The sequence below is a fragment of the Callithrix jacchus genome, chromosome 11, assembly GCF_049354715.1.
Source record: "Callithrix jacchus isolate 240 chromosome 11, calJac240_pri, whole genome shotgun sequence".
NCBI classification, from domain to species: Eukaryota; Metazoa; Chordata; class Mammalia; order Primates; family Cebidae; genus Callithrix; species Callithrix jacchus.
Window position 1 is genome coordinate 73,226,924 of NC_133512.1, and position 25,195 is coordinate 73,252,118.

The 25,195-nt window shown below is 38.9% G+C and overlaps 1 protein-coding gene and 1 pseudogene across 32 annotated transcripts in view; one reads left to right on the forward strand and one right to left on the reverse strand.

Moving 5' to 3' along the window:
- FBXL13 (F-box and leucine rich repeat protein 13) overlaps positions 1-25,195 on the reverse strand; it is a 309,560-nt gene that overhangs the window by 95,754 nt on the left and 188,611 nt on the right. The gene's annotated exons all lie outside the window — the stretch shown is intronic.
- On the forward strand, positions 9,055-9,639 carry LOC100397781 (ubiquitin-conjugating enzyme E2 variant 1 pseudogene; annotated as a pseudogene).

Here is a 25,195-nt window from a genome sequence, read left to right on the forward strand (position 1 = left end):
TAAATCAAACCCCTGAATACAGTTTCCAGCATGGTGCCTATAACACCCACTGATGAGATAATTGAGTAATATTATTACATGAATAAATGAAGAATGTATGAATGACTTCTGAGAACCATATCTATTCAGTAGATTCCCCTTCCCAGCAGAGACTAATAATATGAGCACCCAGACAAAAGTCAAGGGAATTTTTGTAGCTATTGAAATAACAAGTAAAGAAAAAAAAGCTAAGGGAAGCCCATGAAACCATGGTCTGAGCATGCAGGCCTGATTTGCTATAGAAACCAGGCCTTTCAGTGAGATTACATTTGGACAATTTTTCTACATTTCTACTATTTTTCTATTGTGCTACAGAAGCCAGGCCTTTGGGTGAGATTATACTTGGACTCATTTATAAAGAGCCTAGGGGAAATATGCTTCCAAAGCCTGAATGTATCTAATTTATGGCAATTCATATAATGGAGTGCAATAGAGTTACAAGTTAATGTTTCAGAATAACTGAGCTCATGATATAATTTAAAAGAAACAGTTGATCATATAAGGCCTTGCTACACAAAATGTGTTCCATAGACCAGAAGCATAGGCATCACGTGGGACCTTGTTCAAAATACAGAATCTTAGCCCACCACCACTGACTTAGAGGCTGCACTTCAATAAGACAAGTGATTCACACACAGATGATTCACACACAGACAAGACAGTTTGAAAAGTGCTAATCGAGAGGAAATGAGTAAAATGAAAGTATGTCAGTCAGGGTTTTCCAGAGAAACAGAACCAATAGGATATACTTACATTCAAGTATATATGAATACATGCATACACACACACACACACACACACACACACACACACCCCCTATATGTGTGTGTGTGTGTGTGTATAAATTTTATATATATATATATAGAGAGAGAGAGAGAGAGACAGAGAGAGAGAGAGAGAGAGAGAGAAAGAGACAGAGAGAAAGATGTATTTTAAGGAACTGCCCATGTAATTGTCAGGCTGGCAAATCTGAAATTGGTATAGTAGGCTGATAGGCTAGAAACCCAGAATTTCTACATTGCAAGGCTTGCGGAAGAGTGCCTCCTCTTCAGGAGACCTCAGTCTTTATTCTTAAGATCTTCAACTTATTGAAGTTCACACACATTACAGAGGGTAGTCCACTTTACTCAAAGTCTACTGATTTCAGTGTTTATCACATCTTAAAAATAAAAACAAAACAAAGCTTTGCAACAACATTTAGACTTGTGTTTGACCAAACAACTGGGCACTATAGCCTAGCCAAGGTGACATAAAATTAACCATCACAGAAGGAAATACACCAAATGTTAATCGTGATTATCTCTGAAGAGTGGATAGTTTTCAGATTTTCTGCAGTGACAGTGTATAATCAGAAAAAAAAAACAAAGAGAGAAACAGAAAAAGGCATCTTTGAGGAAAAGGTAGCATAAGGAAGCCCTTGGACAGTTTTTGAAGCATCTCCTACCACAGACCTCTCCTTGCAGGGAAACACTAACTAATAAATAGCCCATGACTCTTTATTTCAGGCTATAATTCTTCCTGCAATCTGTGTCTGCCTTATTTTCCTTCAAAGATATGCCCAGGGACTCTTTTTTGAATTTCCTACTGTGTTGGACAACTATGAGGGGATGAATGAATTAAACTTAGGAGTAAGATAAAGTTTGGGAAAGGACGCAGAGTTTGGCAACAAACAATATAGAAAAGGATTCCTGGTGGAAGGTAAGCACAAATGGAGGCAAAGCAGTGGGAGTGCTGGTCTTTGCTGAAGTGGCAGGATCACTCTTGGGATGAATAAGATTCTTGAGTAAAATTTTTATAAGTACTCCCAGAGTAAAGTCCAGGGGAGATGAATGAGCTTTCTAAAACATGAACAGAAGAGGAGAGAAGAATGCTGGGTTTGGAATCAGCTGAGCTGGGTTTGAGTCTGACTCTGCCTCTTTCTTGCTTATAACAAAAGGCAGCTCAACCTCCTGAGTCTTAATATCCTCATCTGGAAAATGAGCCTAATAATACCTATTTTAGGAAATTCTTGAGAAAACAAAATGAAGCAATGCATATAAAAGTGATTAGTTAGCATAATGTCTGGCATGTGATATTGGTACCACTTTTCCTGTTACTGTTCTTCCAGGCACATTTTGCTCCCACAGAAAAGAATCAAGAAGCAGGGGTAGGGGTCGTTGAGAGCTCATAGTAGTGCAGCCCTTGCACTGCAAACATAAAGAAATGGGGTTTGGAGAAGTTGTGTGATTAGAGAACAGGTTCCTTATCTATTCCTCAGAATGTGGCCCCAGTGCTGAACATAGTGTCTGACACAGAGTGGATACTCCAAAAATGTTGAATGAATGAATGAATGGATTATCATGAGTCACACAGCTGTGGCAGAGCCAGGGCTAGAGGCCATCTCTTCCCATTATGACACACAACCCCAGATTTGAGAACTGTTGTTTTTGACGACAATTCTAAATTTCCCCTTTATTCCAGACCTTAGTTCATAACCCTAACACAAGTATCTCTAATAATAGTTTCCATAAAACAAACCACCTTTTCTCTCTTGCTGTCTTTACAACATGTTCATGACAATATTTCCTGAACAAAGGGGAAAATGATAGCAAAAAGCAGCCATAGCTGGATGGTTTCTTACAACACAGCCCAAAACTTGGTGCTATCAACCAATAAGATTAGTATCCAGAAAGTGGGAATGCGGCATAAGGCTCTGAGAAGGGCTCTTTAGCTTTGACCTGGCATAAAGTGCTTAGTTTCCCATACAGTTTATATTAGAATATCCAAAAAGATGTTTGGCTAATATTTTATGACTCACATATTCCTGCCAGAATCTTTTAGGCCAAGCAACTATTAGTTGTCCTTTCTCTTCACTGAAATAATGGAGATATAAGCCTGAAATTAAAAATTCCACTCTAAAGGAAAAAGCAAAATATTTTATCAAGTTAAAATTCCAGGTCTCATCACAGCTGATGCATACACCTGAGATCTGATTCCTGTTTGGTTGTCAAGTGATTTTGGTTTCTGGTTTGACAGCAACTCGAGCCCTGCATCTTGCTGGTTAAGTCCCCACTGGTTAGGGAACTTGGCCTCACTAGTGGTGTTCCAATCTCAAGTTCCAGCAGAGAGCTACTGCTGCTGATGGGGGCAGAGGAGCTTTGGTCATCACAGAAAAATTCTCTCCAGCTGCCTCTGGGTAGGCCTCAACCCATCATCATGAGAAGACGAACCTGTCTGTGAAGGAAATGAGTTGTCAGTGAGCCACACACTCAGTAAAGACCGAAGTGTAAAGCACAAAGGACTAGCTCAGATCCGTCTTTGCTGCTCTAAGATAGTAAAAAGAAAGAAGAGGCTTAGCAACAGGGATGATAACATCGTACCAAGCTTCCTACTTCTCCTTTACAACAGTGCCTGTGAATTAGCTAGCTCAGTAACACAGAAAAAACATATATGCAGAGCCAGACCCTCTAAGGCAGCCTGAAATATCCATCTGAGATAGACATGGCCCATGCTGTGTTCCTGTACCACCTCCAGCTGTTTCTCACATTCTCACAGCACTGTTTCCAATGACTACTAGGTAGTGTGATGACTTTAGTCATATCCATATATTCTTCATGCCCTCTTAGTGACCTCAAAGAAGGCTGACTTAGCAAGTAGAGTGAACTGTTGAGAGAAAAACAAAGCTTTCCTTCAAAACCATTATGGAACATTGTTTTATTGCATTGAAATGCACCACAAACAACTTTAATAGCAACACTTCCCAGGGACTGTGCTACGACGATTTGACAGCCTCCCAAATATCATGTCCTCTGTAGGGACAGAAAGAGAGGCCTGGTAATTTCTTTCTTGAGGTCCTGCCAACCTCTCTTTGGATGATCCTTTATTGACCAGGTTTATATACTGTTCACACCCATCCCCATCTCTTCGGTCTGAAATCCTATCCATTCACTATGCACTTCTTCCTGGTTGCCCTCCCTGAACGCCTCAGGTGGACATGTTTCTAATTCTTAGTCTGAGCACCAAAGCCTGTGGTCTACACTCTCTCTGCATTTTATAACCTCCGCCTTATATGACAGTTATCTCCACACACATCTAGTATCCCTGCCAAGGAGCGTGGAGAGCATCTTAGCCATCACTGTATCCTTTACAGTACAGCACAGTGCCTGGTGCAGAGTGTTTGTTAATAGACCAAGTAGTTGTTGAATGAATTGTTTGTAGAATATAAATTAGAATTAGTAATTTCTAAGGGATGGCAGTCAATATGGTCAGTTGTTAAAGATTGCCATATTTATATAAAAACACTAGAGAACCAAACATAAAAAGAAGTTTAATTTTCCAGTGTGAGTGAGGAACTAGGACACAAGCTGAGTGAAGCCTACAGATGCCAGGAAGGCTTGCATGTTTGCCAACTCTGTGTGCATTTACTGCATAATGACTCAGAGTTGGGATTTGTCAGAAGCAGACTGATCCATCCTAAACTTTGCCATTCTTGTCTAGAATACACTAACTGGTTTTTTTTCCTCAACCAGTGGCCAAATTGCTCATAGTTTCCCTTGTATTATAATGGAGCTTTATCTCCTTAATAACTGAGAGAATCACAACCATAATACTTTCTTCTTACAACACAGTGATCCACAGGGCTACTTGGTTTGTCTAGATTTATTGAACTAGATGGTGACTTTACAGCTACAGTTCTAACCACATGCTTCACCCAGGTCCAAGACCAAACTAGAGTTTTGTTAACAGTTCATGAAATTCTGTGTCACTTCACAAGATAGGGAGTAGAGAAGAAGAAACCAAAATAAGTGTGTTTCTCAGAAAGAATAAAAAAATTTTTAAACCTTTTTTTCAGGAATAGGAAACATGATCTTAGTCCCCTGAGACTCATCATTTTGTCATCTGATTCTTCAAGATCTAAAAATTGTTGCCAGATGTTTCATTTTTACCACTTAATATAATAAACATCCTTATACATTTTGCCTACAAAGAGATTATATTAAGCTGTGGATATTAAACAATAGGTGTCTGTTACTTTTATTTAATTTTTAATTTTCACTATGAACACAACAGAGTTATGTTTCAATGAATAATTTTAAAAATGATTTATATTTATATAAGTCCTATTTACAATATATATAAAAATGTTTTCATAAATTCTATGATTTTTTTTTATGCAAGTTGAAGTGTGGTTCAGAAAGGACGCAAAGCATTCCTCTAACAGGGAAACTGAGGCACAATAACTGACCCAGAAAAGCAGGAATTTCACCATGATTTTTTTGACTCATGACTGTTTTTCCACTAGAACTATGCCTCATTAAATGATACTTAAAACCACATAACATTTTTCAATACAAAAATGCAATAATTTTTTAACCATATGTAGTATATCATTTTATAATTTCACAAATGATATTCTTATATTAAAAACCAAGATAGTACATACTCAAAATGTATGAGTTCCTCATTATTTTACCACACTACCATTATTTATGTTCTTAAGGATATTTATGTCTACTGTTTCTCTAGGATATTACATAATAATGTGCTACTACATAGCTCCTCCCAACTTCCTTTTCAGTGACCTCCTGTTGGTAGCTTAAAATAGGCCATGCATGGTAAGAGTATTTATACCATGGAATTCAGCCAACACTAAAAAGTCAGGCTTTTCCTGCCCTTTATCATTCCATAGAATAAAGGCAAATGGAATCAACCAAATATAAGTGCATTATGATTTTGAATTTAACTGTTTCCAATTCATTTTAATACATAATCTGTTCATTCACAACTGCTTTAGCTGGTAACAAAACTCTTACTGTTCCAATTAACCCTTATTGATACACTCCCAAATCTATACACTCCCAGCTCTCTTCCAAGGACCAAACTTCTACTTCCAATGAATATGTTCTTGTCATTTATACCCAGACGTATCACAGGAACCTCAAATTTGGCCTTTTCCAAAATAAGATTCATTACTCTTTTTTCCCCAATCTTGCTCCTTTTTTGGTTACCTTGTCTAGTTACCATATAGAAACACAAAATCCTAAAGCTGAAAAAAAAACCTCAGAGATTATTGAGCCCAGCCTAGCCATTCTACAGGTGAAGAAACTGAGGCAGAAAAACCAAGTAACTCTACGGTTGCATAACTGGTTAGTGGCATAACAAGAAATAGATCCCAGGTCACCTAACTTCAGGAAAGAAGAAGGAAAGAGATATGAGGAGAGAAAATTGGGGGGGGGGGCAGAGAAAAGGGGGAGAGGAGAGAAGAGAGGCAGAGAAGAAGGAAGAACCAGAAAGAGAGAAACAGAAAAAAAGGAAAGAAAGAAAAAAAAAGGAAAGAAAGAGACAAAGAAATTCCTCCCACTCTTGCTTTGCTTATGCAATCTCCATTCAATTTGGCTAGTACATTCATCCCTGGACATGCCTGTGTGGCTTTCTCCAACCTCCAACACAAACCCCAGGGGTGAACAAGTAAGACCTTCCATGATCTCTGCTTCTCTGAAAGGGGAAGGTTGGAATTTATGTAACCTAGAGAGAACTGAAATGACCTTGGAATCTTCCAGTTTGCACTTTGTACAGCCTACCTTTAAGTATTGTGGGCTCTAGAGAGATTTAATGGTACAATAACTGATAAGCCATTATAATTGCATTAAGTATTATAATCATTCTAACATTCCTAGAAAACTGTCAGTTTTCATTTTTTAATTGTGTATAATGACTAAAATTTAATTGGTGAAAAAATAGAGTGCACATGGTGACTCATGCCTGTAATCCCAGCACTTTGGGAGGCTGAGGTGGAAGAATCGCTTGAGTCTATGAGTATGAAACCAGCCTTGTTTCCCAGCATGTCTGTGGTTGTTCCATGACTGGCTTCCTGCACAGGGCCATAACCCACTGCTGCACACAGCTGAAGATAAGAATCTGTAGAGAAAGTTGCTACCCCATGATAATGTCAGTGGAAGAATCTTTGGAGTTACACATAACAGAGCAGAGGATAAAGGGAAATGAAAACCAGCAATCATCACCCTCTCAATTGGCACTTTCTCATGTACAAGTAAGATAGCTTTATCCTCCTAATTGAAACTCTAAGTCCTACTCATATTTTCCATTTTGAGACTCTGAGAGATACATGAACATATTTTAAAGAGGTCTGAAATGAACTGGGAACTAATGTGTATCTCCTTGGAGCATTTTAGCTAGTACATTTTATCCATTCATTCATGGGAATATTTAAGGAAAGACTTAGAGGAAATTAAACATACAAATATCTGCAGAAAGAAGATTCCAGACAGGTAGAATAGCCAGTGTGAAACCCTGCAGGGAGAGCCTGCTTATGTTTTTGAAGAATAGTAAAGAAGCCAGTGTGGCTGGAACAGAGTTAGCAAGGAGAAGAGGAAATGCTGTCAAATGGGCAATCGGAGAATGAGGCAGATTTCTCAGGGCTTTGTAGGTTCTTCCAAGGCTTTTCTTTTATTAAATGAACAGGAAGTCTTCCCAGGTATTTAAGCAATGAAAGGACACTCACTTGGGTTTTTAAAGGATGCCTCTAGATACTGTGCTGAAAGTAGACTTGTAGGAGGCAGGGGCAAAAGCAGGAAGGCCAATTAGGAGGCTACTGCAACAATGAGGCAAGACAGCATGATAACATGGACTGGGTTGTGGTTGTGGAGAGAGTGGTTGGATCCTGATTAGATTCTGCAGGAATAGTAAACTACACTTCCTCACAGAGTGGGTATGGAGTGAGAGAAAAGAATCAAGGGCAATGTCTTAGTTTGCTAGATTCTCTGTAATGAAGTACCACAAACTGGATGGCTTCAACAGCAAAAATGTATTCTCTGATTCTGGAGGCATGAAGTCTGAGATCAAGGTGTTGGCAGAGTTGGTTCCTCTGGGAGCTGTGAGGAAGGCTCTGTTCCAGGCCTCTCTTCTTGGCTTGCAAATGGCCATTTCAGGTTCACACAGCCCCCTGTACACTTGTATCTATGTCCAAATATCCCTCTTTCATAATGACAGCCATCATACTGGATTAAGGCCCACCCTGAATGGCCTCATCTTAACTAATTACACCTGCAATGACCCTATTTCCAAATATGGTCATGTTCTCAGGTACTTTTGGGTGTTAGGATTTTGACTTATAAATGCTGAAATGGATTACATCAATCCATAATAGACAGTGCCAAGATTTTTGGCCTAAGCAACTATAAAGATGGAGCTGCCATTAACTGAGATGGGGAGGGCTGTAGGTGGAGCAAGGAAAAGAATTTTTTTTTTAGATACAACAGTCTAAATTTTGAGAGAAAAGTCTGGTTTGTAGATACATAAATCATATACATGAGAAATATATAAATATATATATAACATATATGTATATCTATATGAGCATATATAGTATATGTGTGTGTACATGTGATTATATACATATATGAATGCTCATTATTATAGGTGATATAAAGCCATGAGACATGATGAGATCATCAAGGGAGCTGGTGTAGCCTGAGAAGGGAAATGGATCAAGGACTGAACCCTGGGGACCTCTATGCTCAAGGGATTGAGAGATAGGAGGTAACTTAATGTAGCACTTTTAGAAATACTATTAAAGGTAGGAAAAGAGAAAGATCTATAGCACAATATAATTTATAAGAACACAAGAATATGTAGAGATTTAAGGAAACATGTAAAACAAATTAGAGGGGTTGCTTGTGTAGGGGGAGGGGAATAGAAATAGGAAATATGAATAAAAGGAAATAAAATTAAATGAGAGGGGCCTTATACAGACTGATTACAGAAGTTTGCAATGAACTGAAGAGTATAATTAAATCTGTTCTTGGTATCTGAGTTCTAAAATAAACAAAATAAATCCAATGTGAAATAAAATAGAAATCCCTGGTTATATATTTTTCCCTTGAGTACTTTTTCTTCCCTGCACAATACTGCAGAGGAAACACAGTATTTTTAAACTTCTTAAGCTCTTTTAGTGAGAATAGTCACCATAGAAACTCCTTATTGGGTTCTGACACTTTGATAAGACTATTTGAGTTCAAGCGACAGTGACACAAGATGGCAGCCACCACGGGCTTGGGAGTAAAAGTCCCTCACAATTTCCGACTGTTGGAAGAACTCCAAGAAGGCCAGAAAGGAGTAGGAGATGGCACAGTTAGCTGGGGTCTAGAAGATGACGAAGACATGACACTTAAAAGATGGACAGGGATGATAATTGGGCCTCCAAGAACAATTTATGAAAACCGAATATACAGCCTTAAAATAGAATGTGGACTTAAATACCCAGAAGCACCCCCCCTTTGTAAGATTTGTAACAAAAATTAATATAAATGGAGTTAATAGTTCTAATGGAGTGGTGGACACAAGAGCCATATCAGTGCTAGCAAAATGGCAGAATTCATATAGCATCAGAGTTGTCCTGCAAGAGCTTCAGCGCCTAATGATGACTAAAGAAAATATGAAACTCCCTCAGCCACCTGGACAGTGTTACAGCAATTAATCAAAAAGAAAAACCACAGGCCCTTCCCTTCCCGCCTATTCGATTTAAGCAGTCTTCATTTCCACAGTAGTAAATTTTCTAGATAGGTCTTATAGATCTCAAAGTACTGGAAAGGAAGCTCCCATTCAAAGGAAATTTATCTTAAGATACTGTAAATGATACTAACTTTTTGTCCATTTGAAATATGTAAGTTGTGCTATAACAAATCATCCTGTCAAGTGTAACCTCTGTCCACGTAGTTGAACTTCTGGGATCAAGAAAGTCTATTTAAATTGATTCCCATCATAACTGGTGGGGCACATCTAACTCAACTGTGAAAAGACACATCACACAATCACCTTGCTGCTGAATACATGGCCTGGGGTCTCTGCCTTCTCCCCTTACCCTCCTGCCTCCCACCCTCCCTGCAACAACAGCCCTCTACCCTGGAGGGCTTGTTAGAGTAGATGTGAAAGTTTCAGGTCTCAGCCTGTGGGACTACTGCTGGGTGTGTGGGGTGCTTTGCCTGCACCTCTGGTTTCTTTAAGTCTTAAATGATGCCCCTTCCAAGCCATCCTCCTGTCCCCACGCTCCTCCACTCCTGCCCTTGGCCGAAGCATAGATTGTAACCCCTCTACTCCCCTCTGAGACTGGCCTTCGGTGAGGAATTCAGGGCTTTCCCCGTATCTTCTCTACCCCACCTTTATCGAGGGTGCTGCTTTTTCTACCCTCCTCCTGAACTTCCTTTTCGCACCGTCACCACCCAACACCTTCCATGACACTTCCTTGCTGTGGCCAGAAGCCATGAGGTAAGGTTGGAACGAGTCTCTGCCCTCCCTTGTTTAGTTTCAGAACCATACTTTTTCACTCTCCACCAGCCTGGGGAATGAATACTGGGTCCTCAGCCCTGCCACCCTCTGCTGTCATCAGCTGATGCGTTGTTTTTAGCTCAGGTTTTGATAAGGTGAAAAGAATAGTCACCAGGGTTACTCAGACCTGCCAGCTCTCAGAGTCCTTGGTGGTCAAACTCGGAGAAAGACCACATGAAGACACTTGTAAGCACACATGATCCCTCTGAATTGTTTCACTTTCCTGTAATTGCTTTTGCTTTTAAAAATTGAAGAAATTTTAAACAGGGCTTTCATTTGGCCATCCTTGCAATCCATTGGGGTCTAGTTTGGAATCTGACAACTGGAACAAAAAGAACCTGGAATCCGGTGCACGCCTTGGTTTTGGTGCTGCTGCTTCTCAAGATCCTCAGCAGGGATTAAGAAAGAACCCGGTGTGCACAGCAGATCCCTGAAATTGGCAGGCTTGACCTCCTGGCAAATTGCTGCGTCTTTCCACTTTCTGTTCAGGACCACTAAATGCTGAAACGTGGATGCATACCGAAATAAAAACAATTCATTGTGTAAAAAAAAAAAGAATATTTGAAAAAAGGTGAATTTAATGAAACCTAGTTACTGTGGAAGTGAATATAAGATGACTTAAATACTTATTGCTAGTTTCTGAGAAGAAATGAATACTTATCTGTACAAAAACCCACTCCAAATTTGAATGCTGTTCTCCCACTCCTTTTGTAATATACTTTAATAATAGCATTGGTATAAAAATTAATTATGTGGGTAAAAATAGGGAGTAAAAATGGGGAGCCACAGCATCAGCTTTCCTGCAGAAACCACATCTCTAAGTTTTGTAAATCATAAAAATGTCATTAGGATTGGCTAAACCAATTTAGAAAACTAAAAATATCAACTAAAGACAAACAAACACACCTGACAACCCAGCCACTCGACTCTTATACACACACACACACACACACACACACACACAAACACACACACATGTGTATATATATCCATGTGTACATTCCGTATATATATCCACGGATATATAAATACACTCAAACACATATATCTAACAAAAATGTCTGCTGTGTTCACCAAAAGCAATGTACATGACCATTCATAGCACTTCGTATACTTTTCTTTTTTTGAGATCCGGTCTTGCTCTGTCACCCAGGCTGCAGTGCAGTGGCACAATCATGGTTCACTGCAGCCTCAGACTACAGGCATGTGCCACCATGCCCACCTAATTTTTTTTTTATTATTTGATGGTATCTCCCTGTATTTCTTATGCTGGTCTCAAACTCCTGGGTTTCGGTCCTCCCACCTCAGTCTCCCAAAGTGTGGGGATTACAGGCATGAGTCATCATGCCTGTTCACTTTTCTATATTATACTTTGGCCAAACTTACCCCAAAAATGTCATTAGGGAAGTTTCTTTGTTCATTAGGTCCCAATTGTCAGTGCCAGCAAAGTGGGAAGTAGATTTCATATGGCATCTTGGGTGTTAAGGATTGCTCTGTGGTCAATAACAAACATGTGAAAGCAACAAATTCAGACACATTGTCGAATATGAGTATGTGAATAATGGTACAAAACCTTCACAACTTTCTCTCTTGCATTTCAGTTATTTTCTTGAGTAAGGATCTCCCTAAAGCACATCTGTAATATTCTTTTATTTTTATTTATTTAATTTAATTTGTTTATTTTGAGACAGAGTCTCACTCCGTTGCCTAGGCTGGCGTGCAGTGGCGCATCTCAGCTCCCTGCAACCTCCATCTCCCAGGTTCAAGCGGTTCTCCCGCCTCAGCCTCCTGGGTAGCTGAGATTACAGGTGCACACCACCACACTTGGCTAATTTTTGTATTTTTAGTAGAGACAGGGTTTCACCATGTTGGCCAGGCTGGTCTTGAACTCCTGACCTCAAGTGATCTGCCCACTAAAGTGCTGGAATTATAGGTGCTTGGAAGTATTCTTTTAAACCCCAAATGAAAGCTAAAGAGAAATTACAGCCTCACCAGGGTTATATCAGCTTCTTTCCATTGCAATGTCGAAGACCCGACATCAGCTAGCTTAGCTAGAATGGGAATTAATGGTGTCTTCAATTGAAAGTCCAGTTAAACAACATATCATCTCTCTTCAAACACATCATCTCTCTCTCAAAGGTTGGCTTCTTTGTGAAAATTTCATGCTCTCTCTCAACAAATTTCCTCTATGCTGCTGGAGAAGAGAACCAGGAAGTGGCCTAGACCTATATGCTCCATGCCCTGCAACTTCAGGGAGAACAGAATTTATTTTTCCCAATGTTAAGTATCTGGAAGATTCTGAATGGTTATGTTAGGGTTACATGCCCTTCCCGGGCAAATCTTAACCCCTGAAAATGGAATTTATAATTGGCCAGGCCTGGATCAAATGACCAGTAGCCATGGGAAAATACTAATACCGGATAAATACATTTATAAATTCTGATATTCATTAGAAAATCAGTCACATTAGTTAAAGAACCTACAGTACATATCTAATCCCAAAAGAGGCTAGGTGCAGTGGCTCAGGCTTGTAATCCCAGCACACTGGGAGACCAAAATGGGTGGATCACCCAAGGTCAGGAGTTCGAGACCAGCCTAGCCAATAAAAATACAAAAATTAGCCGAGCGTGGTGGCACACGCCTGTAATCCCAGCTACTCGGGAGGCTGAGGCAGGAGAATCACTTGAACCCAGGAGGCAGAGGTTGCAGTGAGCCAAAATCGCAACCAATGCACTACAGCCTGGGTAACAGAGCGAGACTCTGCCTAAAAAAAATAAAATAAAATAATCCCAAAAGAATGCAGAATACTTCTAAAATATATGTAGTTGATTTTCACTTTTTATTGCAGCTCTCCATCATCATTTAGTTTTTCTAAGACGTATAGGTAAAATTCTTTCACAGTATTATATAAATACATTTTTCCTGGTTTTGGACAACAGCAGCTGGCACAAAGTTTTGTCCTTGACATATTTTGTTTATGCTAATCCAGAGCTTCTAAAGGACAGAGAGGCTGTCTTTTTTTCATTTCAGTGCATCAGGCACTAAAAAAACACCAGCAAAAAGCATTTAGGTGTAAGCTCCTATTCTCAAGATTTTTTGTTTTATTGAGACCTTTTTCTTTGGTCAAATATATTAACATATAACTTCCTAAAGCCATATTCCAAATTTATGAAAAGAAAATAGATTCTAGTTTCTAAAAGAGAACCTCTTAGAGGTGAAAACCTTAAAAATCTATCAATTGTCCATTTTCCTTTTATGAAACCATTATTGTACTATACCCAGAGCTGGGGAAGTAGACAGAGCCTCCTCAAAAGACTTAATAAGTCACTCAGAAGCAGTAACATTCAAACTTCACAGGTTCTTCATGAAGCTACAGCAGCAATCACTAACATATCTATGCTTCACAACGAACACATTTCTTACTTGCAGTGTGTGTCCTTGGCACCTTTGCTGAAAACTAGTTCACTGTAGGTGTGTAGATTTGTTTCTGAGTTCTCTATTCTGTTCTATTGGTCTATATGTCTGTTTTTATGCCAGTGCTATGTTGTTTTGGTTACTGTACCTCTGTTAATTTAAAGTCAGGTAACGTGATTCTTCTGGTTTTGTTCTTTTTGCTTAAAATAACGTTAGCTATTCTGAGTCTTTTGTGATTCCATCTCAATTTTAAGATTTTTTTTTTTTTCTATTTCTCTGAACAATGTCACTGGTATTTTGGTAGGGATTTCATTGAATCTGTAGGTTGCTTTTGATAGTACAGACATTCTAACAATATCAATTCTCCCAATCTATGAACACAAAATGTTTTTCCAATTTTTGCTGTCCTCCTTAATTTCTTTCATCAGTGTTTCATACTTTCCATTATAGATCTTTTTTTACTTTTTTGGCTAATTCATAGTTATTTAATTTCATGTGTGGTTATTGTAAAAGGGTTTATATTTTTATTTCTTTTTCACATTGTTCACTGTTGGCATATAGAAATGCTACTAATTTTTGTATGTAAATTTTTTTCCTGTGATTTTACTGAATTTATCAGTTCTAACAGTTTTTTGTGGAATCTTTAGATTTTTCCAAATATAAGATCACATCATCTGCAAACAAGGATAATTTCACTTCTTCCTTTCCAGTTTGTATGCTCTCTATATTTTTTTCTTGTCTGATTGCTCTAGCTAGGGCTTTAGTAACATGTTGAATAACAGTAGTGACGATGGGCATCCTTGTCATGTTCCAGTTATTAAGAAGAAAGGCTTTTAGTTTTTCCCTATTCAGTATGATACTAGCTATGGGTCTATCATACATGGTTTTTATTATGTTGAGGTATGTTTCTTCTATCCCTAGTTTTTTGAAGGTTTTCCTTACAAAGAGATGTTGAATTTTTTTTTTTACTTTTTTCTTTCCTGCTCCATAATGCTACATTATGTTGAATTTGATCAAATGTTTTTCAGCATCAACTGAAATAATTATATGTTTTTTATCCTTCATTCTGTTTATACTATGTATCACATTGATTGATTTGCATATGTTGAACCATCTTTGCATCCCAGGGATAACTCCCACTTGGTCATGATGAATGTTCCTTCTACTGTATTGCTGAATTCAGTTTGCTAGTATTTTTTGAGGATTTTGGCATCAATATTCATCAGAGATATAGGCCTGTAGTTTTCTTTTCTTTCTTTCTTTCCTTTTCTTTCTTGCTTTTTTTTTTTTTTTTTTTTTTTTTTGGTTGTATATTTGGTTTTGGAGTCAGGGTAATACCGGCCTCATAGAAAGAGTTTGGAAGTATTCCTTCTTCCTCTATTTTTCATAATAGTTTGCGTAAGATTGGCATTAGTTCTTCTTTAAATGTTTGGTAGAGTTCAGCAGTGAAGCCATCAGGTCCCAGGTTTTTCTTTACTGACAGACATTTTATTACAGCTTCAATCTCATTACTTATTATTGGTCTGTTCAGGTTTTAATTTCTTCCCAGTTTAATCTTGGTAGCTTGTATGTGTCTAGGAATTTGTCCATTTCATCCAGACTTTCCAATTTGATAGCATATAGTTGGTCATAGTAGGCACTAATGATCCTTTGAGTTCTGCAGTATCAGTTGTAATATCTCAGTTTTCATTTCTGATTTTATTTATTTGGATATTCTCTTTTTCCTTAATCTTGCTAAATGTTTGTCAATTTTTTTTAGCTTTTCAAAAACCCACTTTTTGTTTCATTGATCTTTTTTTGTTGTTGTCTCATTGATCTTTCTGTATTAGTTTTTTCATTTCAATTACATTTATTTCTCCTCTGATCTATATTATTTCATTTCTTCTAATAATTTTGGGTTTAGTTTGCTCTTGCTTTTCTAGTTCTTTAAGATGCATAATTAGATTGTTTATTTATGGTTTTTCAGCTATAAAATTCCCTGAGTATTGCTTTTTCTGTATCCCCTAGGTTTTTGTATGTTGCGTCTCCATTATCATTTGTTTCAAGAAATTTTTCAATTTCCTTCCTAATTCCTTCATTGGCCTACTGGTCATTCAGGAGCATATTGTTTAACTTCCATGTATTTGTATAGGTTCCAAAATTTCATTCGTTACTAATTTCTAGTGTCATTCCATGATAGTCAGAGAAGATGACTGATATTATTTCAATTTTTTATGTTTTAAAATTTGTTTTTTGAACATATGATCTATCCTTGAGACTAATCCATGTGCTGAGGAAAAGAATGTGCATGTGGCAGCTCCTGAATGAAATGTTCTGTAAATATCTATTAGATCCATTTTTTCTATAGTGCAGATTAAGTCTGATTTTTTTTGTTGCTTTTCTGTCTGGAAGATCTGTTCAATGCTGAAAGAGGGGTATTGAACTTTCCAGCTACTATTGCATTGGGGTCTGTCTCTCTCTTCAGCACTAATAATATTTGCTTTATATATCTGGGTGCTCTGGTGTTGAGTGCATATATTTTTAAAACTGTTATATCTCCTGACTCAATTGGCCCCTTTATCATTACATAGTGACCTTCTTTGTCTCTTCTTATCATTTTGGTCTTTAAACCTATTTCATCTGATATAAGTAGAGTGACTCCCATTCTTTTTTGATTTTTAATGGCATGGAATATCTTTGTCCATTCCTTTATTTTTAGTGTATGTGTGTCTTTATGGGTGAAGTGTGTTTCTTGTAGGCAAGAGATCAATGTGACTTGTTTTTTCATCCATTCAGTCAGTTTATATCTTTTCATTGGAGAGTTTAGTCCATTTACATTCAATATTATTATTGATAAGTAAAAACTTACTTACTTCTGCTATTTTGTTGTTTGTTTTCTGGTTGTTTTGTGGTCTTCTTTTTCTTCTTTCCTTCCTGTCTTCTTCAAGTAAAGGCAATTTTCTCTGATGATATTATTTAAGTTCTTGCTTTTTACTTTTTTGTGTGTCTACTGTATGATTTTTGGCTTGAGATTACTGTAAGCCTTGCAAAAATTGACCTACAAATTCATTGTTTTAACCTGATAATTACTTAATATTGTTTGTATAAACAAACAAACATAAAAAAAAACTAATAAAAATTGAGGCAGCACTAAGATGGCCGAGAGAAGGCAACACCAGAATGCAGCTCCCAGCAAATGAGACACAGAGAACTAGAGGATTTCACGATTCCAAACAAGGTGCCAGGTGCCAGGTTTGTTTCGGTGAAACTGATAGGGCTCTGAAAGTAGCCAGGGAAGGAGCCGTAGGGTAAGAGTTGCCCGGGGGGGGCAAAACAAGACAGGGCAAGATTTGTCCCCACCTGGAATGTGCAGCCGACTAGGAGGGTAGGGGGGCTTCACCCCATAGGTTCTCCGATTCAGATCGTGTGCTCTCATCCCTCCTGCAACCCACGGTCCGTGAGAGCCCCAACAGACTGAGGGGCGCCATGAGTTGTCGATGCAAATCTGAGCTGCGGCTCCTGCCAGGCATGGTAAGTAGTCGCAAAGACCTCAGTGGAAGTTTGAACTAACACCAGCAGGAGGGACCGTCCCACAGAGGGAGGCAGAGTTGAAAGTGGGAAATGGGCCATAAGGCCAGCAGGTCCCACCCCCAAAAAACTCAAACTGAAGCCCTTACTAGAGAGCTTGGCAGCAAATACACCAGTTTGACCCCAACCAAGCAGATAGAGCTCAGGGAAGGAGGCATGCTATTGAAAAGGCTGTGCCAATCTCACCTGCAAACAAACTCCAGGGAAGGACCACCCTCCCAGCAACCTGACTGAATCCTAGAGAGCCCAGCAACACCCTCTAAGGCCAAAAAAAATATAGCTACAACAGAGACTCCTCCCAAAATCACCAACATCAAGGATCAAAGGGAGATAAATCCACAAAGATAGGGAAAAAACAGCACAAAAAGGATAAAACCATCAAAGAACAGAACACCTCTTCTCCTCCCAGGGATCACAACTTCTCACCATCAAGGGAACAAAAATAGACAGAGAATGAATTTGATGAATTGACAGACGCAGACTTCAGAAGGTGGGTAATAACAAACTTCTCTGAGTTAAAAGACCATGTTCTAACCCAATGCAAAGAAACTAAGCACCTTGAAAAAAGGTTAGACGACATGCTAGCTAGAATAACAAGCTTAGAGAAGAACATAAACTACTTGATGGATCTGAAAAACACAGCACGAGAACTTCACAAGGCATACATAAGTTTCAACAGCCGAATCAATCAGGCAGAAAAAAGGATATCAGAGATAGAAAATCAAATCAATGAAATAAAATGAGACAGCAATATTAGAGAAAAAAGACTGAAAAAAAAAAATGAACAAAGCCTCCAAGAATTATGGGATTATGTGAAAATACCTAATCTACGCTTGATCGGCATACCTGAATGTGACGGGGAGAATGAATCCAAGTTGGAAAACACTCTTCAAGATATTATCCAAGAAAACTGCCCCACCCTAACAAGGCAGGCCAACATTCAAATCCAGAAAATACAGAGAACACCACAAAGATAATCCTCAAGAAGAGCAACCACAAGGCACATAATTGTCAGATTCACCAGGGTTGAAATGAAGGAAACAATCCAAAGGGCAGCCAGAGAGAAAGGTTGAGTCACCCACAAAGGAAAGACCATCAGACTCACAAGGATCTCTTGGCAAAAACCCTACAAGCCAGAAGGGAGTGGGGGCCAATATTCAACATCCTTAAAGAAAAGAACTTTCAACCCAGAATTTCATATTTGGCCAAACTAAGCTTCATAAGTGAAGGAGAAATAAAATCCTTTACAGACAAGCAATTTCTCAGAGATTCATCACTACAAGACCTGCCTCACAAGAGCTACTGAAGGAAGTACTAAACAGGGGAAAAAAACAACCACTACCAGCCACTGCAAAAATATACCAAATGGTAAAGAACAATGATGCAATGAAGAAACTGTGTCAACTAACGGGAAAAACAAACAGCCAGTAACAAAATGGCAGGACCAAATTCAAACATAACAATATTAATATTGAATGTAAATGGCCTAAATGCCCCAACCAAAAGACGCAGACTGACAAACTGGATAAAAAGTCAAGACCCATCGGTGTGCTGGATTCAGGAGACCCATCTCACATGCAAAGACTCAAATAGACTCAAAATAAAGGAATGGAAGAAGATCTGCCAAGCAAATGGAGAGCAAAAAAAAAAAAAAAAAAAAAAAAAAAGCAGGGGTAGCAATCCTAGTCTCTGATAAAAAAAAATTTAAACGAACAAGATCAAAAGAGACAAAGAAGGATATTACATAATGGTGAAAGGATCAATGCAACAAGAAGAGCTAACTATCCTAAATATATATGCACCCAATACAAAAGCACCTAGATACATAAAGCAAGTTCCGAATAACCTACAAAGAGACTTAGACTCCCACACAATAATAGTGAAAGGCTTTAACACTCCACTGACAATGTTGGACAGATCAACAAGATAGAAAGTCAACAAAGATATCCAGGACTTGAACACAGACCTGGACCAAGCAGATCTAATAGACATTTACAGGACACTCCACCCCAAATCCACAGAATACACATTCTTCTCAGCACCACATTGCACATACTCTAAAATTGACCACATAATTGGAAGTAAATCACTCTTCAACAAATGCAAAAAAATTGAAATAATAATGAAGAGTCTCTCAGACCACAGCAAAATCAAATTAGAACTCAGGATTACGAAGAGCACTCAAATCTGCACAATCACATGGAAACTAAACAACTTGCTCCCAAATGATGAATAGATAAACAATGAAATGAAAGCAGAAATAAAAATGTTCTTACAAACCAATGAAAATAAAGACACAATGTACCTAATTCTTTGGGACACATTTAAAGCAGTGTCCAGAGGGAAATATATAGCAATAAATGCCCATATGAGAAACAAGGAAAGATCTAATATTGACACCCTATCATCAAAATTGAAACAGCTAAAAAATGAAAGTCAATTAATGAACTTCTAAGAAATCCTTTCATGAGTTTTTCGCAAGATGGCCCTTTAGGAGCAACTCAGGATTGCAGCTCCCAGTGAAAGTACAGAGGGTGAGTGGATGCCGCATTTCCAGATGGACCTTTATTGCCCATAGACCAGAAGATCCCCAGGCAGAGGAGTCCCACGGATCACCAGTGTGGCTGTTTTGGCCAGCGCGGCTGTTTTGCTGGTGCCCAGGCGTGGTGGCTCTCCGTACAAAATACACTGGTCTGGTTGCCCTTTTAAGCTGGCAAATGGAGCTCCAGGAAGGCAGATTCACCTATTCATCTGATAAAACGGGTATGAAACAGAGAGCCAGGCCAGGAGATTCCTGGGCAGAGCCATTGTTTCAACTGGCAAAGTGGATTGCCGCACAGGAAATTGCACAGATCCCAGCGCCCTTTCAGCAGGCCACTGGAACTCCTGGGAGAGAGTCAACCATTTAGCTTAAAAAAAAAGGCTCGGACGGAGGGAGCCACGTGATCAGGCTCGGCGGGTCCCACCCCACCAAGAACAAACAAAAAAAAACCCAGCAATTAAAAACGCTCAGGGTTGAGACTTTCACAGCAAGCACAGCTGAACCCAGAATGGTGCAGCTTGGTGCGGGAGGGGCGTCCGCCATTACCGAGGAACTCCACCACTATAGAGGTAGTCCGCCATTGCTGAGGCAGCCTGCCATTGCCGAGGCAACCTGCCATAACAGAGAGAGTCCGCCATTACAGAGGTGGGCCACCATTGCCCAGGCAGTTCTAACCACACCCATATAACCAGGACTATAGGGAAGTTCACACGGCAGCAGGGCGGAGCCCAAAGCACCTCAGCTAAGCCGCTGCAGGCAGACAGTGACTAGGCTGCCTCCTTGCTGGGCAAGGCAGCCCTTAAAAAAAAAAGGCACAAGCACAATGAATACTCATAAATAAAGCCCTAACTCCCTGGGACAGAGCACCTGCGGAAAAAAGGGGGTTTATGAGTTCTGCTGCAGCAGACTTAAACATACCTGCCTAGCAGCTCTGAATGAACAACAAAGCTCACAGCTCAGCACTTGAGCTCCTATAAAGAACAGACTGTCTCCTCAAGCAGCTCCCTGACCTCTGTATATCCAAAGAGTCACCTCACAAAGGACTGATCAGACTGACATTTGGCAGGCATCATTCTGGGACAAAGATAGCAGAAGAAGAATCTGGTAGCAACCCTTACTGTTCCACAACTGCTTGAGGTGATCCCCAGGAAAGCAGGGCCTGGAGGGGACCTCAGCAGTCCTACAGCACAGGGGCCAGACTGTTAGAAGGAAAACTAAAAAACAGAAATGACTTCATCATCAACAATCTGGACATTGACTGAGAGACCCAATCTGAAAATCAGCAACTACACAGACAACAGGTGGATAAATCCAAAAAGATGGGAAAAAACCAGCACAAATAGGAGGAAAACACCCAAAACAAGAACACCTCTCCACCTACAAGGGATCACAACTCCTCACCAGCAAGGGAACACAGCTGGATGGAGAATGAGTGTGATGAAATGACAGAATCAGACTTCAGAAGGTGGGTAATGAGAAACTTCCGTGAGCTAAAAAAACATGTTCTAACTCAATGCAAAAAAACTAAGAACCTTGAAAAAAGATTTGATGAAATGATAACAAGAATGGACAACTTAGAGAGAAATATACATGAAATGATGGAGCTGAAAAACAACACGAGAACTTCGCGAAGCATGCACAAGTTTCAACAGTCAAATTGACGAAGCAGGAGAAAGGATATCATATGTCGAAGATCAATGCAATTAAATAAGACGAGAAGGCAAGATTAGAGAAAAAAGCCCAAAAAGGAATGAACAAAGTCTCCAAGAAATGTCAAACTGCGTGAAGAGACCTAATCTACGTTTGATATGTGTACCTGAATGTGACGAAGAGAATGAAGCCAAGCTAGAAAATACTCTTCAGGATATTATCTGGGAAAACTTCCCCAACCTAGCAAGGCAGGCCAATATTCAATGCAAGGAAATACAGAGAACACCATAAAGATATTCCTCAAGAAGAGCAACCCCAAGGTACATAATAAAGATTCACCAGGGTTGAAATGAAGAAGAAAATGCTAAGGGCAGCCAGAGACAAAGGTCGGGTTACCCATAAAGGGAAGCCCATCAGACTCACAACAGATCTCTCTGCAGAAACTCTACAAGTCAGAAGAGAGTGGGGGCCAATATTCAACAGGAGTTGTGATTCTTGTCTCTGATAAAATAGACTTTAAAGTAACAAAGATCAAAAGAAACAAAGAAGGACATTACATAATGGTGAAAGGATCAATGCAACAAGAAGAGCTAACAATCCTAAATATACATGGACCCAATACAGGAACACCCAGATACATAAGGCAAGTTCTTAATGACTTACAAAAAGAATTGTAATAATAGTGGGAGACTTTAACACTCCATCTGATATTAGACAGATCAACCAGACAGAAAATTAACAAGGATATCCAGGACTTCAACTCAGACCTGGAACAAGCAAACCTGATAGACATTTACAGAACTCTCTATCCCAAATCCACAGAATATACATTCTTCTCAGCTCCACATCACACCTATTCTAAAACTGATGACATAATTGGAAGTAAATCACTCCTCAGCAAATGCGAAAGAATGAAATTCATGACAAACAGTCTCTCAGACCACAGTGCAATCAAGTTAGAACTCAGAATTCAGAAACCAACTCAGAACACACAACTTCATGGAAACTGAACAACTGGCTCTTGAACGTTGACTGGATGAAGAACGAAATGAAGACAGAAAAAAAGAAGTTCTTTGAAAACAACGAGAGTGAAGACACAACATACCAGAATCTCTGTGATACATTTAAAGCAGTCTCTAGAGAAAAATATATAGCAATAAGTGCCAACATGAGAAGAGTGGAGAGATCCAAAATTGTCACCCAATTGTCAAAATTAAAAGAGCTAGAGGAGCAAGATTAAAAAAACTCAAAACCTAGCAGAAGACATAACATAATTAAGATCAGAGCAGAACTGAAGGAGATAGACACGAAAAACCCTTCAGAAAATCAATAAATCTAGGAGATGCTTTTTCAAAAAGATCAACAAAATAGACAGACCATTAGACACATTAATAAAACAGAGAAAAAAGAATAAACAAATAGATGCAATAAAAAATAATAAGGGGAAATCACCACAGATCCCATGGAAATTCAAACCATCATCAGAGAATATTACAAACAACTCTATGCACATAAACTAGTAAACCTGGAAAAAATGGATAAATTCCTGGACACTTGCATCCTCCCAAGCCTAAAGTAGGAAGTCGAAACCAGGAATAGGCCAATAACAAGATCTGAAGTTGAGGCAGCATTTAAGAGCCTACCACACAAAAAAAGCCCAGGTCCACATGGGTTGACAGCCAAATTCTACCAGACACACAAAGAAAAACTGTTACCATTCCTTCTGAAACTATTCCAAATAATTCAAAAAGAGGGAATCCTTCCCAAATCATTTTATGAGACCAACATCATCCTGATACCAAAACCTGGCAGAGACTCAACAAGAAAAACAAACGTCAGGCCAATATCCACAATAAACATAGATGCAAAAATCTTTAATAAAATACTGGCAAGCCAATTGCAACAGCAGATCAAAAAACTTATCCATCATAATCAAGTAGGATTCATCCTGGAAATGCAAGGCTGGTTCAACATACGCAAGTCGATAAATGTAATTCACCACATAAACAGAACCAAAAACAAAAACTACATGATTATCTCAATTGATGCAGAGAAGGCTTTGACAAAATTCAACAGCCGTTTATGCTAAAAATCCTCAATAACCTCAATATTGATGGAACGTATCTCAAAATAATAAAAGCTATTTATGACAAACCAACAGCCAATATCATACTGAATGGGCAAAAACTGGAAGCATTCCCTTTGAAATCCAGCACTAGACAAGGATGCCCTCTCTCACCACTCCTATTCAATATAGTACTGGAAGTTCTAGCCAGAGCAATCAGGCAAGAAAAAGAAATAAAGTGTATTCAAATAGAAGAGGAGGAAGCCAAATTGTCTCTATTTGCAGATGACATGATAGTATATCTAGAAGACCCCATCATCTCAGCCCAAAATCTCCTGAAACTGATAAGCAACTTCAGCAAAGTCTCAGGATATAAAATCAACGTGCAAAAACCACAAGTGTTCCTATACAACAATAACAGACTGAAAGAGAGCCAAATCAAGAACGAACTGCCATTCACAATTGCTACAAAGAGAATAAAATACCTAGGAATACAACTTACAAGGAATGTAAAGGACCTCTTCAAGGAGAACTACAAACCACTGCTCAACAAAATAGGAGAGGACAGAAATGGAGAAACATTCCATGTTCATGGTTAGGAAGAATCAGTATCATGAAAATGGCCATACTGCTCAAAGTAATTTACAGATTCAACGCTATCCCCATCAAGCTACCAATGACCTTCTTCACAGAAATGGAAAAAACCACCATGAACTTCATATGAAACCAAAAGAGAGCCCACATACCCAAGGCAATTCTAAGCAAAAAGAACACAGCGGGAGGCATCACACTACCAGACTTCAAACTATACTACAAGGCTACAGTAATCAAAACAGCATGGTACTGGTACCAAAACAGAGATATAAACCAATGGAACAGAACAGAGGCATCGGAGGCAACACAACATATCTACAACCATACAATCTTTGATAAACCTGACAAAAACAAGCAATGGGGAAAGGATTCCCTGTTTAATAAATGGTGTTGGGAAAACTGGCTAGCAATGTGCAGAAAGCAGAAACTGGACCCCTACATGACACCTTACACTAAAATTAACTCCAGATGGATTAAAGACTTAAACATAAGACCTAACACCATAAAAACCCTAGAAGAAAATCTAGGCAAAACCATTTAGGACATAGGAGTAGGCAAGGACTTCATGACCAAAACACCAAAAGCATTGGCAACAAAAGCCAAAATAGACAAATGAGACCTAATCAAACTCCATAGCTTCTGCATGGCAAAAGAAACAGTCATTAGAGTGAATCAGCAACTAACAGAACAGGAAAAAATTTTTGCAGTTTACCCATCTGACAAAGGGTTGATATCCAGAATTTACAAAGAACTCAAACAGATTTATGAGAATAAAAACAGACAAGCCCATTCAAAAGTGGGCAAAGGATATAAAAAGACACTTTACAAAAGAAGACATACATGAGGCCAACAAATATATGAAAAAATGCTCATCATAACTAGTCATTAGAGAAATGCAAATCAAAACTACATTGAGATAGCATCTCACACCAGTTAGAATGGCGATTACTATAAAATCTGGAGACAACAGATGCTGGAGAGGATGTGGAAAACAGGAACAC